This window comes from Babylonia areolata, chromosome 21, assembly GCF_041734735.1.
Source record: "Babylonia areolata isolate BAREFJ2019XMU chromosome 21, ASM4173473v1, whole genome shotgun sequence".
NCBI classification, from domain to species: Eukaryota; Metazoa; Mollusca; class Gastropoda; order Neogastropoda; family Buccinidae; genus Babylonia; species Babylonia areolata.
In genome coordinates, this window is record NC_134896.1 from 7453442 (window position 1) to 7459844 (window position 6403).

The following is a 6403-nucleotide window of genomic DNA, read 5'->3' on the forward strand; positions in this document are numbered from 1 at the left end:
CCCTGAAGGTCATGGGCAAAAATCAGTTGCGTACACATATTTATACACATTCAAAGCGCGTGCTCATATTCTTCGCGAACGCGAACGACGCCATTTTGTTTCAAGTTGTTGACCTGCCCGTTCAATCCTATATTCAATCGACAATACACGATAACATGTGATGGAAAGTTGGAGAAGGAGACCGTTAAATATTTATTCAGAGAAAGATTTGTGAACGCCTCATCACTTACTGGATTATGCCCCAAACTGCCATAAAAATATCCACAGAATCAGTCGGAATTCACAGTTAAAAATTGTAAACCCTGCGAGTTAATACCCTTGAATTGATCACGATGAAACGAAAAAATTTCCAGTCTTGACTTTTCTCAAAATGAAGTCCTTTTCACTTCTTACGACGTTTAGAAGTACTTGTACTTGGCTCTACATGTTATTAGTTTAACAAAATACTAAATTTTCATATCAACTTTAAAACTATAAAACTAGAATGAACATAAAAGAGAAATTGAATCGACCGTGTCGTACTACATTCCCGGCCGGTGTAACTGAACTTGTACATCTATCTGGATATCTAGATCTAGAGAAAACGGCTAAATGTTGCAGTGTGATTGCGGCGATAGCCACGTCTCCTTTACCGCGGAATTAAAATGAATTTTTTATTGCCCTTAAAGATTTTTTGAATGCCCAACATACACCAGAATAATATGATTTGAATAGCGTTCTCACTTTGAATACCGCAATTGATTTATCGCCCTTTAAAGAAGTATGTTCAAATATTAAATTTTAGAACGTCAGTTAAAGGAGCCATGATAGTGTAATGGGTAAGACACTTTCTTCTCACCCGAACACGCGAGGTTCGAATCTGGTTAGGACTTTTTTTTTCTTTTCTTTTTCTTATAACCCGAAGCTTTATAATAAGAAATACAGAACACATTTTAACGATTAGATTTTTTTTAAGTGTATCACAAGTGAGTCTTGAAGGCCTTGCCTCTCTTGATTTGTCTTTTGGTCTGAAGATGCAGTTGACGCCTTTTCAGTCCTGTGTGGCCTCTACCCTCCTCGGTGATAATGCAGCAACAGTTGACCACATGACCTTTCCTTGATATGCCGTGATCGTGACTTCTCTAGCTAATTCCCCGTCAACTTCGGGATGTGCTAATTCTTTGTCAGGAAATTGGAACAAATCATCAGTGCCATCGTTCGGTTGGAAACACTTTCAATTTTGTGTAATCATAGAATATAAATTCAATCTTTCTCTTTCTCAAAGGCCAAGTTGCGATCTTGTTTGGGATTTCAATGAGTATGGAAGATATATGTCTAATACGAAACGATATTTCGCTTTACGTTTATCAGCTGGAAAGCTTACATGCTGAAAACTTGACAGTGTATTAGGAGTCAAAAAATGATCTATGAAACATCAGCAGACATCTTGATATCAAGCTTTGGAAGCCTGCGTTGTGGATGTGCAAAGCAACTGATATTTTGTGTTGTGTGCAATGTGTTTGTTGACAAGTGTTCTTTCAGTTCGGCACACTCAATATATCATGACCACGTAACAAGATCCAATGGACTGAGGGGAAGACAGAAAAAGAAAAAAAAAGGAACGAATGGACAACATCGCAGAATGGACAGGAAAACCATTTCCAGAGGCTCAGGCTTTGACTCACAACCAACAGACCTGGGGGAATCTGGTGAACAGTTCTTCTGCGCAGCGCCCCAATGACTTCGCAGAGTTGAGGGAGAAGAATGGCTATATCCAATTCGTAACGAGGACTTCCCCAGCGCTTCTCTGTTTGTTCATCAATTACTTCTGCTTCACACAGCACCATCCATGTGTCATTAACCAGGCTCTTCAACAAACAAGGGATTCAAGAGAGTCAAGGGCTCTGGCGTCCAAAACACTGGTGGAGGTCTATCCTTTTCCCTGTCCTCTTTATGCTCTTTCTGCCTAGTTCTGGAGGTGCGGGCTTCTTTTCGTGATGGGTGAATTAAAGTAGACCACCCTTTGTTGCCGGACAGACAACGTAAAGCCTCGAAAACAAAAAGCAGTTATTGTGCAGGAAGCTAATGCTTGACCTATGTGTTGTCTTCTTCTGCACAAAGACTGTCAGCTCATTTCGAGACGAAGAAGACGCCACAGGGCTGAGTCATTCCATGGGTCCTTGTGTCAATGCTTTGTTTGTTTGTTTGTTTTTGATTGTGTTTTTTTGTTTTGTTGTTGGTGGTGGTTTTGTTGTTGTTGTTGTTGGTGATGGTGGTGGTGGTGGTGGTGGTGGTGGTGGTGGTGTGTGTGTGTGTGTGTGTGTGTGTGTGTGTGTTGTTTTTCCGTATCTCGGGGACTATTTTGCATCGCTCTCTTTTCTGGCTCTTTCTCTTTCTGTCATCTCTTTCTTTTCTTTTTTATCTTTCTTTTTTCTGATTCAAATGATCTACCTTTCTCAAATAATCTGCCTTGCTGATCCATCCTTTCTTCTTTTTTTTTCTTTCTTCTTCTTTTTCTTTCCCCTAGTATTTTGGAGGATCTTTTTTGCTGGATAATTGAGCACCCTCAATATGTTGTAATACTCCCTTCACCAAACATGTGTGAGGTGCACGTGGGCATGTTTAGGTATTGTGTGACTTTGAGTGCGCCTGGAACGTGTTCTTGTCTTCTACGTTTTGGTGTTCTTTACCGACTGTTTCAAGGAAGAGACGTGTTTGTGAGACGTCTTTGGATCAAATCATGCAGACTACTCACTGTGTGTGTGTGTGTGTGTGTGTGTGTGTGTGTGTGTGTGTGTGTGTGTGTGTGTGTGTGTGTGTGTGTTTATTTTGACTAAGTTTACAGATGTCATCGACTGATGAATACATTATACGTAGTTTTGCTTTGTATTTTTTATAAAGCATTTCAATTAAGAGAGACACATGTCTTGGTTATGGAAGAAGTTGCACTGTTTCTGATTTGAATTACAATAACGGAAACAAAATCTTATTGTTACCCCTTGCTCATTTGGGGCTGTGGAATTTAACTGAATAAGCCCTCTCTCTCTATCTCTGAAAAGGTGTCTGTAGATGTAAACAGTATTGATGTCGATAACTCATGTTACCTTTTTTTCAACAGTAAAAACAACACATCCCAGTTGTTCAGTGGCTTCGCGTCATTGAAAAGTGTTGTTGTTTTTTTTAATACAAAGAATAATAATAAGTGATAAAAACATAACACTTCAGCATTCAGCAGCGTCGTTTGTTTTATTCATCTCAAATAATAGGCGCACTTGGATTTAGTTACATATACGGAACTTTTATAAAACATTTGTATTTGTATTTCTTTTATCACAACAGATTTCTCTGTGTGAAATTCGGGCTATGATACAGCACAACCCATCTCGCCACATCGAGTGCTTCAATTCTGTCATTGCTGATTCTCTTACTTTTTATGTATGCAAAAAATCGTTGTGCTGATATTAATCATAGAACATTACAATAACATTCCAAATAGAAAGTGCTCAGAATATGTGAATAATAAACTGTGCATGGTTAGATGCAAAAAGACCGGTTTGTCATTGTTTTAAAAATGAATGAACACACACACACACACACACACACACACACACACACACACACACACACACACACAAACCAAACAAACAAACAAACAAAAACACAACAACAAAACAAAAAAACAAAACAAAAATTCGACAAATTTCAATACAGAGGACAAGGAAAATATCCGCAGACAAAAATTAATATTCATACAAAAAGTAAATACAGTAGAAAATAAAACATACACATAAAAGAGGTGACAAAACACTACCTGAAATTGTTAGATAAATCCAAAATGTTTCTGGGAGTACATTCGCACTGTCAAAGACAAAAGTGAACATTGTATATAAAACCGCAGATTGGATTGTCGAAACGCAGCAGTTGCCGATGAGAACGAAATAGGTTCAACATTTTGAATGACTTTTTCTACAAGTAAGAACACCTTTGTCATGCCACCACTTTGACGAGGGCTGAAGGTCAAAAGATATCACTGTGTCAGACTAAGTATGTATAACACCACTTGCAAACAGAATTCCAAAGTCCCGAAAAAAAAAAAGAAAAAAAAGATGCGAAATTCGCATGTAGAGAGTTCATGCGACACTTTCATGCCAAGGGCAAAAACAAAGGACACGAATTTTACCCGTTGGTATTGATTAAAACCAAAGCGCCAGTAGGCCTACACTAAAAGCAAACACTGTGTCCTGTGTCGAAAACTAGTATGGAAAAAGGAAGAAATACGAAACACAAAGGCAGAATATAAAGACTGTTAATTTGGGGTGAACAACATTTTGAGGCTCAGGCAGTAGGAGGGTGCTTGCAACAATCTGACATAGGGGATCGATTTTAATGGAGATCTTCAAGAAATATATGCTGATGTCAAGGGATTAGTTTTCTCAAGCAATATGCCTGGAAGAGGGGGATCTCGTCAAACTCTGCCTCAGACGAGAAGTCAAACAGTTTTGCTCCCTCGCATGAAAGAAAAGTTTCGCAGCAACGTTCCCGCGAAAATCGGTCTATGAATTTACACAATGACAGAAAAGGTTGGTGCAATTCTTTTTTTTTTTCCCCTTTCATTTCGATAGCAAGAGCACACATGGGAGCTTGTATGGAGCTTTGTATTTTATTTAACACGTGTTGACTACGATATTGTACTGGAGGACCAAAGAACTAGAAAAGCTATAGCTCTCTTAGAAAGAAAAAGAAACAAAATTCAACTAGAAAAAAGAGTCATCCACAAAAATTTTGACAGTTTTTGCTGTTGTTTTGGTTGCTGTTTCTAAATAATGATACATTATTCTTTTCACGTTGTGTGTGCAAAGGAAGATTCCCAGATTTTGCTGCTGAAATGAATCCCTTGAAATGTGACTTCCTGTATGGATCAAGATTCACAAATCAATGATCACGAGACGCAGATTTCATTCTTCATTCCGAAACTCAATAGTAACACTCACAGGGATTCTATAAATATTGTGATCTTATTACGACAGAAAAGTGTATTTTTTCCGAGATCAATTTGTCCAAGGAGCATCTTTCACTGTTGTGAATGTGATCATCTAGATCTGGATTTATTGTGGACAATGATTTGTACTCTGTTTCCAACATAAACCCTTCCTGAAGTAACCTGAGAAAATATCCCCAAGCCAATTGAGAGGCACATGGTTCACAATCACCTTGATCAGATTCAAAAGATTTGAGCTACCACATTCCAGTGATGACACAGAGTAGTCCACACATAGTTGTCCTGGATAAAGTTCTTGTAGTAAATCGTACACTTAAGTCGACAAAAAGTTGTCGATCAACAGAAAAATCAGGCAGACAAAGAACTGTGCATGAAAGGGTGTGAATAGAAAGAAAATGTTAGAAGACTTTGAAAAAAAAGAGTCAGAATAGCAAGAAAATAAGAAGAAACAGAAAAAGAAAAAAACGTAGAGGGAAAAAAACAGTTAGCGGGGAAAATAGGAGGTTGGAGGCACCACAATAGACACCAAAAAACGGTGTCAGTGTGTGCATGGAAAAAAAAAAAAAAAGGAAGTGGGAAAACATTGGTGGTTGGAGCATTCTGTTGTACCATTGGCTGTACGCTGAACACTGAAAGGAACATGAGCTATACGCAGAATTATTGGTTTTTGTTGTTTTTTTTCTTCTTTTTTTTCCATATTACTAACGCAGTTGTACTCTTTTAAAGTTAATGACTTCTCCTCCCCCTCCATCTCCAACCCCTTTCTATATTTTTTCATTTAATCGTCTTATACCATCAATAATGAAAAACACTAAAGCACACACACACACACACACACACACACAGAGAGAGAGAGAGAGAGAGAGAGAGAGAGAGATTTCATTTTGTTTCTGTGTGTTCAATTAGTTAACCTTCTGGAACTGTTTTCAGCAAAAGACAATCACTGAACTTTCTCGAGCAATGACGGTCGACAACAACTTAAATGTGTTTCAGTGGAACTGTCGATCTATTGGTATGAATAATGATCACTTAATGCAACATCTGGTGAATCATAATTACCACTTGCTAACCCCTGAATCTCAAAATGTAGAGAGATCAACTAAATTTAAACACTATTACTTTAGGCCTATACATCAAAAGGTGGATATCAATGAAAAAATCAGCACAGCTATTTACGTCCGAGAAGGTGTCAAGTACACTCCATGCCCCAGCCCCGTTCCACCAGATATACCAAATATTCATTCTTTTGCTGTAACGTTCCTGTTTAATTTTTCGCTCTTAACGGTCATTTATCTACCTCGAGATTCAAATGACTTTAACACAGAGTGGATTCGATAAGGAATCGCGTGTTGATGCGCATAAAACAGACCAGGACAAAAAAGCTATCATCACGAGAAAATTCAAATCAAACTCGCCATTTTGGGA